Genomic DNA, 13,118 nt, shown 5'->3' with positions numbered 1-13,118 from the left:
TATGTACATTGTTTGTAGGACAATTGATTGTAATTAAATAGATGTTTTTTTATTCAAATAGGAAAAAAATCGATTTTTTTGTATAATACCGAATTTTTCTTTTTTAGCTAAGCACACTCTAAAAAATGCTGGGTTGTTTTGACCCAACTTTGGGTCAAATATGGACTAACCCAGCCGTTGGGTTAAATTTTAACATTACATTTTTAACCCAACATTTCGGGGTTTGTCCATATTTGACCCAAAATTGGGTTAAAACAACCCAGCATTTTTTAGAGTGCAGTGATGATACATAATTATTTAACAATTAGCCTACATTCAGTCCTACATTAATAGTTCAGTTTGTTTTGATTCCTTTGGCAGAGAAAGCAAATAATTGCTTTAAACGAGATTCCTCCTAAAACAGCAATTTTAATTGCTTTAAAGAGTACATCCTGGAGTGATCTCTCTTGCTGCATCCTTTCACCCCTCTGTGCTTTGGCGTTCAGAGCAGATTTCCTATGTGAGCAAGCATGGGCGGTGAGCATCTTTTTGAAGGTGTCTTTCCATCCGTGTGTTTCTGGATGCGGTCATTTCCTGCTGGCTTGGGAATGCCTCGGTGTCACCCCGGAGCTGGAGGAAGTGTCTAGGGAGAGGGAAGTCCCTAGATAAGCGGATTAAGATGATGGATCGATTTATTATCCCAGCCCTACCTCAGAGATCTTTCATTTGTAATACTGCCCCACGACTCTGTCCATACTGTATGTTTATCCTGGGGTTAGGTGTCTTGCTCCACCTCAGGTGGAACCGGGAATTGAACCACCAACCTTCTGGTTTGTAGACAACCTACATGAACCACTGAGCCACTGCCCCCCCAGTGGCAGCGGCTCAGAGGAACAGCAGCTACATCAGTCCCCAGAGTAAGCCCCGTCCCTTCCATCCCTTTGGTATGGAGGACTTATGTCATTGGGCTTACATAGTGTGAGGGCAGTTGCCAAGATGGCACAATACAGCTTGCCAGCATCTGCGTCTCCAATACTCGTAACATAGTTCAGTGGCTGTGGCGCTTTCCATAGGGACAACAAATATGTCAGTATCGACGTAACGTTGAACGTGACTGACGGAATGGTAATTTCTAGGTTACTAATGATGTTACCTCTGAGTTTTTGTTTCACAGCCAAAAGTCAGTCAGAGAAAAATAAAATAAAATAAAATGAAATTCAATTAAACCTTTTCATTTGAGAAAATAAAAAAGGATTCAATTAAACCTTTTCAATTAAAGAGTCTACTGCACAGCATGCAAACTTTTTTCCACAGGCTAACAAGTAATTTATTTCACAGTATTTGAAGAGTTCAGATGCAAAAGCCTCCAAGTGCCATTTGAAATTTTCTTCTAAAATGATCATTTTTATCAAGCTTATATATTTAAGTTCAGTAATTTCACTTAAATGACAATGAAGATTACCTATGAATTGCCATTTAAGTGAAATTACTGAACTTAAATATACAAGCTTGATAAAAATTATCATTCTAGAAGAATATTTCAAATGCCACTTAGAGGCTTTTGCATCTGAACTCTTCATTTGGTCTAATAAATGCACAAAATTATGCAATATTTGACCACAAACATCTGTCAAAATCCTCTGTCGGCTGTATGAGGCTGCATATATTTCTTCAAAATCTAAGTGCTTATATTAGCACTTCCACTTTTAGTATGTCAATAAAATGCACAGGCCAATCTACTACAGTAAGATGTTTCACAAGAGTTCTGTGAACATTCGAGGTATGTGGTTAACTGCATATCACTGCAGCCAAATCCAAACAAGACACTTGTTGTTTGGGGCATGGTCATCAATGGCAAATATTAACTGATGTCCAAAAAAGCCAGGAAGTACTCAGAATAAACACTCAGAGGAATGATTTGCTGATATACACAGTGAATATTCACTTTAATAAACCCAATTGGGATCAATGATATCCTGTATATTTACTGAGGAACTTGTGTCTTTTCTGTAGGCTCATTAATAAGAACATTTTCACATCAAATATTTCTGTAGTAGTAAGACAGGCTGTGAGCTTTATCAGCATTGTCTTACTGGCATGAGTTCAAGTAGCTGCTAACTCGGATTTCGGATAACTCGGAAGTTCTGTAATGGATTTCTTGAACTGTCTGGTTTTTGATGGAGTGAGCTTAATTTCTTTGCAGAAACCTATCAGCTAATCTGAAATTTAATTTCATGGCAATGAATTCCAATTAGCTCCAGTCCAGATCAATATAGGAAAAAAATATTTGACGTCCTCCATCTATTTGTTAGGATTGAGTTATGCCTGGGTAGGTATGTAAATAATTGAAGATTGAAATGAAGAAATGTTGAAATGGCTGATAAACTCTAATAAATGAAGTACATTTTTCTTTAGGTATTCGCTGATTAGAGCTGACCAACCATTACATTTGAAATCCAACTTATGATAAATAAGTTTAAATTTTAAATCTTTCTCATCCAAGGTTTCCTAGGGTGGCATTGATGTTATCCAGCAACAGAGTTACTTAAAATTTGAGCAATGACATGCCAAACAATCTGTTACATTTACTACTACACTTTGAAGGCTAATGGAAAGCCAACTGAGAGGCAGAGAATAAAGTACGGTTGATCCATGAAGTTGTTTACATGCTAAAAATGTTAAAATTCTGACAGAAATTGTTTTGATGCACCCATTCATTTAAAAATTTACAGTAATGAGAGTAACATGCATGTACGCATTAATGTTTGTACTAGTAGGACTGTTGTACAATAAATTATGAACCATAAAAAGATGTGAAAAAGAGAATTAAAATTCCTTAATTTTTATAATTTCTTCATAATTTCTCTGATCATAATAATACATTGCCAAAGTATTTAATACATTACATGTACAAATTACTGTAACTCTTAAATTCATCAGACTGCCCTCAATAAAATGAAAACAACATCAATCAGCAAGCATCAAGTTTGTTTAGTAACCTTTAGGGGTGCTGATGGCGCAGTGGATAAGACACATGCTTTTGGTGTGAGAGACCCGGGTTCGAATCCACTGTGAGACACCAATGTGTCCCTGAGCAAGACACTTAAAGGAACACTCCGACTTTTTGGGACTTTAGCCTATTCACCTTACCCCCCAGAGTTAGATAAGTCCATACATACCTTTTTCATCTCCGTGCGTGCTATAAGTCTTTTCGACGCACCCACCGCTAGCCTAGCTTAGCACAAAGACTCGATGTGACTGGTTGCAGCTTTCATACTGATCCAAATGAGTGGCAAAATAACGCAAACGTTTTCCTATTTACATGTTGTGATTTGTATAGTCACATAATGTACAAATAACAAAGTCAAATGAGACACAGACATCTTTTAACCATATAAAACCTGGGAACTATTCTCTGAAGGCGAAGCACTGCTACTTTGACGGCGTAATAACCGCATCACCGGAGACACGCCGTGGTGAGGAGCGGAGAGTTCGCTCGGTGTTTGGGTAATAGAGTCAGCAATTTATAAATAGTAAAAGCGTAGTTTAGAGTCATGGGTTTTTGCTCTATTGTAAATAGCTGCGACTGTAAACAGGGGAGGTAACCATGTTTCACAGAATTCCAACTAAAAACGCTGATTGGATGAAGAAATGGCTAACTTACTCTGGATATTTATCCAAACACACCTAAGATTATCAAGGGACATTATGTTTGCTCGGTACATTTCAATGGACGACTATTTTGAAAAAATGGAATTTGCCACACGGACCATAATGTGCTGAAGGATACGGCCATCCCATCGATAGCACAGACAGGACAAGTGGATCACCTGCGGCTGAGGTAAGTGTTCCGTTATGACCTACTGTAACAGTGCCTTTAGCCAGATCTAATGTAACGTTAGTGAGACTATTATATGATTAGGGTATGAATATGTTTTTATCTTGATGCGGTGCGGACGCGCTTGGGAAAAAAAAACGAGCGCGTTCACCGCGTTGAACTTGCACCCTGCGCGCTGCGCGCCTAGCCTAAATTTGAAATAACCATGGAAATAACGAACTTGAGCGTGCAAAAGGGTACGATAGGCTGTGAGTTCATTGTGCAAAAACAATTTGTGCTATTACTTTCCCCTTATTCTATCCTATAGTAATGCAATACTGTATATTATAGGCTACTGTTGAATACATTTGGTTCAGCTAATAAATTGCATTTAAAATATATTGATTCCTGTAATAATAATTATTTATTCATGTGATATTTATAAATCTGGGTGCGTTTTTGGTTGGAAATCAATGAAACATGGTACTGTATTACCTGGTCTCCCCTGTTTATTGTCACAGCTCATACAATAAAGCAAACACCCATGATAAACTATGCTTTTCTATCTAACGTTAGTAATTGCTGACTCTTTATTCCAACGCTGAGCGAAGCGAACTCTCTGCTCCTCGTCACGGTGCGTCTCAGGTGATTGTTATCACTCTGCCCAAGTAGCAGTGCTTCCCTTTCAGAAAATATAGTATTTATACGGTCAAAAGATGTCTGTGTCTCATATGGCCTTGATATTTACACACTCTGTGACTATACAAACCACAACATGTAAATAGGAAAACGTTTGCGTTATTTTGTCCCTCATTTGGATTAGTATGAAAGCTGCAACCATTCACATCCAGTCTTTGTGCTAAGCTAGGCTAGCGGTGGGTGCATCAAACAGACTTATAGCACGCACGGAGATGAAAAAGGTATGTATGGACTTATCTAACTCTGGGGGGTAAGGTGAATAGGCTAAAGTCCCAAAAAGTCGGAGTGTTCCTTTAACTAGTTGCTCCAGAGGCGTGTGACCTTTGACATATAAAGCAATTGTAAGTCGCTTTGGGTAAAAGTGTCAGCTAAATAAATAAATGTAATGTACAGTATCTAATTTTTGGCCACCAGGGGTCACTAATCTCTTGCAATAACAAAGGCGTATATCGATGACGCAAAGCATCGGAATTATGGATCTTGTCGTCAAGCTGATGGATCTTTTATGGATGAGTGAATAACTGGGACTGGGATGAAGCAGGGCGCGATTGCTGAGAGACGTATTATACGGTAACGCATTGGACTGGCGACCCCTGCTGACACGTCCCGTTTCCTTGGTTAAAAATCGCAATTTTCTCACGATTTACAAATAATTGGAAACATTGGGGATATTGTAAGTAATCAACTAAACAAAATATATAACATTGGCCTAGTGGTTTTTGGATATTTTTTTTGCAAAAATCCTACATATTGTACCTTTAAATATAAGACAACTAGGACCAAGTATAAAAGAAAATTGCGAAAAGGACCATTTTTGACTGGGCGGACTGCTGTTTGGATGTGATTTTTAACATTCATTCTGCCTTTTAGCTGTATAAAAAACTTGAATTTATGTTTTTAAATCTTATGAATCTGTAGCATTTAAGTCATTTTAAACTAACCTCCTCATCAATTCTGAGATAAAGATGTGCAAAAATGAGTACATGTTTCTGTCAGTAACAGCACACATGTTTGAAGAAAGACTCAAAATGAGGAATGACCTCACAAGCTAGCTCCATTTTCTTTGACTTTGGCCCAACATTACACCTTCTCACAAGTAGGATCTATGCAAATACCTTACAGGCCCAGATGCCTGAAATGCCTCTTTGACAAATAGCCCCTTTATAGGCCCTTCTGATCCAGCTGACATCATAAGCTTCCAGTGTCCGTTAATCAGGTTAAGTAAATCTGTAAATAGGGGAAAAGATACATTATTTGAAAGGCAGTAAGGGTTTGTGTATAGGACGAAAGTACAAAATCACAAACCTTGTGAAAAATGCCTATCATTGTAATTGGCAACTTCAATATTCTCAACTTGCAGTCTAAATATCTTAAAAGTTATGGTTTTGGGACATTCACAATTCACTCAATAACAACATTGTTGGGCTAGGATTCTGCCCTTTGTAGAGTAGGAAGGCAGACAGACAATCTTCCCCCTAAATGTCCTGTTTACAGTACATATGTGGAAAGGAATCGGATAAATACTCCAATAGAAGTGGAATTGTTGAGTATATCTGTACCACAGATAGATGTTTTAGCTGTGTGGTGGTAGTATACTGTGCATGGGGTTTATCAAATCTTTATAGAGGCAGCAGTCCAAGTCTTAGTCTCTTTAAAAGGTGATTACTGGTGTTAGATAGGGTTTGTGGAGTTGGATAACATCTGTAACACTAATTTTATCTCACAGTGTTTACTTAATAATAAGTCACTGTTATATGCCATTTTACTCATCTGCTTACATGGATGTGATTACAATGTAATCATTACATCACAATTTACTAGTAAATCCCATTTCTAGATTAATGCGCAATCTATAAACATGTTCATGTGCTGTCTGGACATTAATGCAAATGAATGCAAATTTTATATCTCACTAATGCACAGCATTTGATTCTTGACTATCCACAAGTTTCCTACGCCCCATGAGGCCTTGCGTCAAAAGTGGGCGCGACTTCCGGTTGGAAGTAAACAAAGCGCGATTTGACATGCTTGACACTCGTTCATTCAACAGTTGACAGACATTCAAGTTATAGCGATCCAAACTAGCTAACGATGTGGGAACACAACCTCAACGAAATTAAAAAGGGTGAAATAACAGTACCTTTACCCTCCGCAGTAGTTGGTTGTGAGTATTATAATAACATTAATTATCAATACTCATCAAGGCATGGTGACAGACAGTTGTGCGAGCTGACAATCAATTAAAATAAAAAAATACACTTAGTCATTGTGCTTTGGAGTTTACTCAAAATTGTAAATGAATGTGCTACTTGAATACTGGCACATTTGGTATTCTGTCAACACAGGCTTTGATCCTGAGTTTAGGTGTAACATCATAGCGAACAGCCAATCACATGCTGATAGAGTTTATAAAAATATTAAGAATTTAAACAAATCTACACAGGAAGATTCGTCGTCTTTTGGGAGGTGATGGAAACTATAGTCGTTGGCAGGATCAGAGACGGGCTCTGGCAGGATCACTCTGATTTCGTTTTCAGCTTATGTTCAAAACAATCACGTTTAAGCCACTGAATTAGTTTAGTCCGGTTATACATACAACCGCGAACAGCACATGTTGTCCCTGAGCTCCGTAACGACATCTCTCATAAAGATTTGCGTCTTTAAATAGTAAAATAATTCTCCAAAACACAGCTAGCCTCTTCGCTAACTAACACACAAAATACCATTGGAATGCTACTTCCGCCGCCTCACCGGAAGTTTCACCCACTTTATTTTTTACAGGAGCGCCCCTCGGAAACTTGTGGATATCATATGTCTACAAACCGTGTGCTATATATCCAGCACAAGTTAACCTTATGAAATCCAGTTTGATAAAACATAAAACCAGCAGGCTTCCATTATTATCCTCCAGCAAAGAATAAAAAATAAAACTTTGGCACCTGCACATAGATCTCTATTTTGCCATTTATAAGACATCAAGTGAAAGGATAACATTTGTATCACGTTTAAAAATCACAAATATGCCAATGCAGCAGATAACTGAATTATTGAAACAGTTACCTCATTTTATAATCCACTTAATTGATTAAACGATTTACCAGTGTAATGATTATGGTCTTGTATTCCCCTGTTTGTGTTTAATGACTTTCATGTTGAAGTGTTTTTCTCATTGCCTGCCTTGTTAGTTTCTATAGACCATTTCACATGACGTAAACAACACTGGTCCTGAAGCACTTCCTGTTTCAGTTTGTAACTGTTTTCTTTATTTCACATGTAAAGAAAACATCTTAAAGATGTTTGTTTAACTTTTTGATTCAGTTTTATGTGTTCTGTTGGTTGTATTTTATCCCAGCTCTTATGTAGTGTTAAAAAACTGAAACAGGAAGTGCTTCTGGACCAGTGTTGTTTACATCTTGTGAAATGGTCTATATAGTTACCCTAGTGTGTCGCCATAGCAAACCTAGTTAGTTCCCATAGTAAATAATAATTACACCTGGTCCTGGTCAGCCCCAGTAAACCCCAGTTTTTCCCATGTTCCTGGGGTCCATTTTTGTACCTTGCTTAATATTTCTGATATGATTTGACAGATTCCAGATCTTCTAATTATGATTACCAATCTCAGGCCAATTTGGTTGGACTTAATTAACTGGATTACGTTATCTTGACATTACTGCACATTCTTGTGGTCATTAAAAAGAGCAGATATACAGCAAGGGTGAGCAGCAAGACAGCAACCTACTGACGTAATATAAAAAATAAATAAATAAATCACACACCTTACAGAAAAGTAAGTCTTGATGAATGTCTGGACCTTTATAATGAATCAGCCAAGCGACCAAAACCACAAAAGTTATAGGCCTAATAGATAAATACAATTTGTACTGTATTTTCAGAAAGGTCTCATCACCTACTGACGATAAAGGGTGCCATGTGCGTTGGATTTAGACGAAATGTCAAAAGCATCACTATGACGCTCTAGGATGAGAATGCGTTTGTTTCTTACATGATTCCCAATTATTTCCATGATCTCACGATGAGTATGTTATTTGTACAGGCTTTACATTTTTGCTGTAATTAGCAAATCGTTGTATTTTTCCAGTGAAGCAGATTTGTTATGTGACAGCATTGAAGTGTCTTCATTTTTTTTTTCACGTTATCTGTTTTACAAGCCACACCACCGTTCAAATTAATGTATGGCATAACTGTATCGTGTGCAATACGGTCATTATTCCCACATGAATAAATCTCTCAATAAGTAAAACTGGCTGTGTCTATAGATAGACTACACAACATTATAATATTATTTTCTGATAAAAGTAAAAGTAGCAGTGCCTAGGATAGAATCACCTAAGCTAGAACGCAATCTATTCCTGTTTACAAGAAATAAGCCTGCTCTCGAGCAGGTTTGAGCTTATGGACCTGTTGTTATGACAGCAACTCTGGGATGATATTCGAAGAACCTAACAATCCTGGATCATATAAAATTGTTGACAATAAAATAAGCCACATATGAAGAATGGGCTCTGGGATCAAGGTATCTGGTGTTGCCGTTATGGTTGTTGTGCATTATTTTCCATATCGTTAGAAAGGCTTTGGAGAAATTTGAAACGGTTTGCCTATTCTGGGAATATTCTTGTCCAATTAGAAGTAATGGCTCACACCGCAGTCCAGAGGAGTCAAAGAACCTTAATGCTTTGTATGTATTTCTGAAAAACTTCCCCCCCCCCCCCTCATCCGTTCAGGAATGTTCTTTGATTGTGGTAATGTGTTGCAGCTTTGTGCTGACGACTTATCTCAAATAAAAAGTTTCACTATATTTGCAACTTTAACTCAACAGCACAGGTTGCAATCAAGCCTTGCTGTGTTAATCTCCTAAATCCAATTACAAACTCAACATGCCTGGTTGTAAAGAGAGGATGGATGCAAACGTAGTTAGATGACAGTTGTTAACAAATAATACCAAAAGTAAATCCACAAACATAAACAAAAATCCAGACACGAAAGGAAAACAGTTATTTGTAATTAATTAAACGGTAATTCCAAACTAAGGTAAGATAGGCAAAACTGAACTCAACTAAACTGTAGGTTTCTCTAGCTTTAGCTAAGGTCCATATTAAAGGATAAGTTCACTCTTGAAAAAACTTTTGCTGATAATTTACTCACCCCCATGTTATCCAAGATGTCCATGTCTTTCTTTCCTCAGTCGAAAAGAAATTTAGGTTTTTGATGAAGACATTCCAGGATTTTTCTCCATATAATTGACTTATATGGGAACCAGACGGTCCAAGGTCGAAAAGACAGTTAATAACAGTTTCAGATGCAGCTTCAAATGTCTTTAAACGACACCAGACGATGAATAAGAGTCTTATCATGCGAAACGATCGGTTATTTCAAAACTTATTCCAAAAATGTAACTTTTCTAAGGACAAATGCTAGCCTTGCTCTATTCTGTGAGGCGCGTTTGTAACGTCACGTAATACGTAATTACGTTCAAAAGGTCACGGGCGACGTAGCCGAAAATTATCAGCAAAAGTTTTTTCAAAAGTGAACTAATCCTTTAATAACTCAACCTTAAGAAACCACTGCTCACTAATTGGAAAGTCTTGAGTTACTTCACTGTAAACCTGTTCCCTGAAAAAGCGTGAATGAGATGCTGCACTTGATTCAGCGCTCTGGGAACATTTTTGTGTCACCAGCTGTGAAATGTGTGTAACAGGTCAATGGAATTGACTTCAAACTTGTTTAGCTTCGGACGGTGACATCATCGGAATGCACGCTCATCAGAGGCTATTGGATGTGCCACAGGTGCACGACAAGAATAATTTTGTCTGAAGAGCAGTCCATGGACATCCTCAGTGCGGCAATGAAGCGCAGAATCTCGTACCCTGCTTTTTCATGGTTACAGTGAAGTAACCCAAAATGTTCCCTTTTAAAAGCTACACTTAATGCTGCGCAGAGAATACCCACGCTACCACACTGGGCGTGTCTGGACCCCTCATGTTTTGTGTAGTGTGTGCTCACAAGAATGCAAAAGGTCTCAGACATGAGGTTGTAATGAACCTGAGCCTTTGCTGTTGCCGCCCCACGTCTATGGAACCAATTGCACCTTCAATTGCTATTTTTATATCTAAATTGAAAACTTATTTTTATTCCCTGGCATTTTAATTTTCTCCTGATGCTATGTTCTGTTTGGTTGTTTTTCTGTTTTCGATTTGTTTTTTACTTTGTTCAGCACTTTGGATAGCCCTGCTTTGTGTAAATGTGCTATAAATAAAATGTACTTACTTGTGATGTTGACTCAAGGACTTGTGAGCCCTTCCGAACTGTAAAATCTTATGAATTTGTGTGGAGATGACCTGGCTGCTGCATCACACACATGCTGCAGGGGGCACCCCCCACAAAGTCTAAGGACGATGCAACCCCCCTGTTGCCTACTTGCGAAGCTTGACTGTGTGCCTCATAGGCAAGTCAAGTCACCTTTATTTATATAGCGCTTTTAGCATCAGGCAATAGCATCCCTTACCCAATGTGAAATTGTCTGTTTTGTGACTGCCGCCCCCCTGTTACAGCCTCCATGACAAACGAGCAGTTGCTCTGAGTTAAGGCCCCGTCCACACTACTGCATTTTCGTTTAAAAACGGAGACCTTTTGCTACGTTTGCACCTCCCGTCCACACTAAAACGGGAAAAACGAAGACCTAAAACAGAGAAGTCCTGGGGCAAAGTCTAAGCAGGATTGCAAGACAGACAGAGCTTGCAAATCCGCAAATTCTTTTCAAAGAAGTGATAGCCATAAGAAAAAGCATATTTAGAGTCAGAAGCCTGTCAGGTGCTGACTCTAGAGGTTCAAAGGGGGTCCCTACCAGCCTCTCAAGGACTATAGCTAAGTCATTCAGTCATGAACCGTAAACACTGTTTACTTTGCACATTGTTTTTTTTTTTTCTCATTTCACTTGTTTGACAATGTGACAGGATAAAGAGAATTTTCTGCACACTGCCTAGTGAAAACTAACTAAAAGAGAGACAGAGAGAGCTTTAAACTCACAGTCAAGACACTTGCAGTTATTTCCCACAATAAATGTAGCAAAATTCAATGTGGAATTGAAAATACAATCCTATAGCCGATCATGTCCCCCCCTGCCACCTCCTGCAGTTCCATCACTAACACCAATTTTGGAAACCCTGTCATGTTGCTGATAACAAAGAATGGAAAATATTTTCTCACTCTTTGGATTCTTATATCAATATGCTAACATAATTTTGTAAAATCCATTTAGAGTATTAGAGCATGTCTGAGGATGCAGCTACGGCTGAACTCATAAGCATACAATATATCATTTCGAGTGAATAAAACGAAGAGAAAATCAAAAAAAAAAAAAGTCAAGGGTACAAGCCTGTGTACATATTTTCATTTCTGAGCAAAGGAACTACTCCTCCCATAAACCACCGCGACTCACTAAAGTCGACTGAAGCCACCGTGAAAGAGCCTTTTGAGCGACTTCCAAATCTGACAACGGCCACATGAACTTTTTCCTTCAGTGAATTTTATATATAGTGAATGTGCAGGGAAACTCATTTTCCTCGATTTACTGAAGCTTATGCACATGCTAAAACATTGAGCATCTGGCTCGCTCATTGGCTTCTATGAGCAACTGGACATCCAATGGCACGGGGGCGTCACAGAGGTGTGACCAATGAACGTAGCCCTACGTCATTACGCGATCTTCAGTCTTCAAGCACCTTCGCGGGGTTTCACACACGTGACACGACTTCCACCAATCAAATGCATCACTGTGGGATTGTGGGATTGTTCAGGATTTTGGGTAATGAAGTATCCAATACATCCTGAATAAAAGGCATTTATCTTAAAACAAGGTTAGTGCCCCATGAACTTTTGCCGTTTATATGAGCATATCACTTAGTACAGCCGTAGCTGGTTTTAAGTCTACCATGTGTAACAGGGACAGAATGTGTTCTGTAAAATGTATGTATTGTTATAATTTACACAAAAAAGGTTTACTTTCACATATATCTGATATATACTTGTCTTAGAATGAGGGTGTTTTTCCCTTTAAATGTTGTGACGTCATCACGAGTCTGTAAATTTCCTGTTTTGTCTTCACCTCTTCCTCTTGAGCATTGTTAATGCACTGAGGAGTGATACTGTATATAGGAGCGTCTCACTCAAGACTATCCTATGTGTTTTGTGTATCAGAGAGTAAATTCAAGTGAAACCGCCGCCTGTGGTCCAGTGTCTTTATCTACACAACGCAGACAAGTATTATTATAACTGGTGTCGCGAGCCACCGGTTACTTATGTATGGTTACGTTTTTATGGCTTATATCTCAAATGTCAATGGAGAAATTGTATTGAATTTTTACTTCCGGCACCGGCTGTGGGCAGACCTGTGATGCGGCGGAGAATAGAGACTATGCCGTTTGTTACTATAGAGACCAGCTCAATTTCTGGAGGTATACTGCCTTGATTTTTGGTGGACATTACACAAGGCACCTTTAAATGTTTAATGTAATGGATTACGTTACTGACAATAACTTTTGTCTTGCCATTTGAAATCAATGTTGTCGGTAAGTATAATAATATAAAAATAAGAGTATACAATCAG

The sequence above is a fragment of the Pimephales promelas genome, chromosome 4 (assembly GCF_988280905.1).
Source record: "Pimephales promelas chromosome 4, fPimPro1.hap1.1, whole genome shotgun sequence".
Taxonomy (NCBI): Eukaryota; Metazoa; Chordata; class Actinopteri; order Cypriniformes; family Leuciscidae; genus Pimephales; species Pimephales promelas.
The sequence above is the reverse complement of the archived record's forward strand: the minus strand, read 5'-3'. Positions refer to the sequence as shown.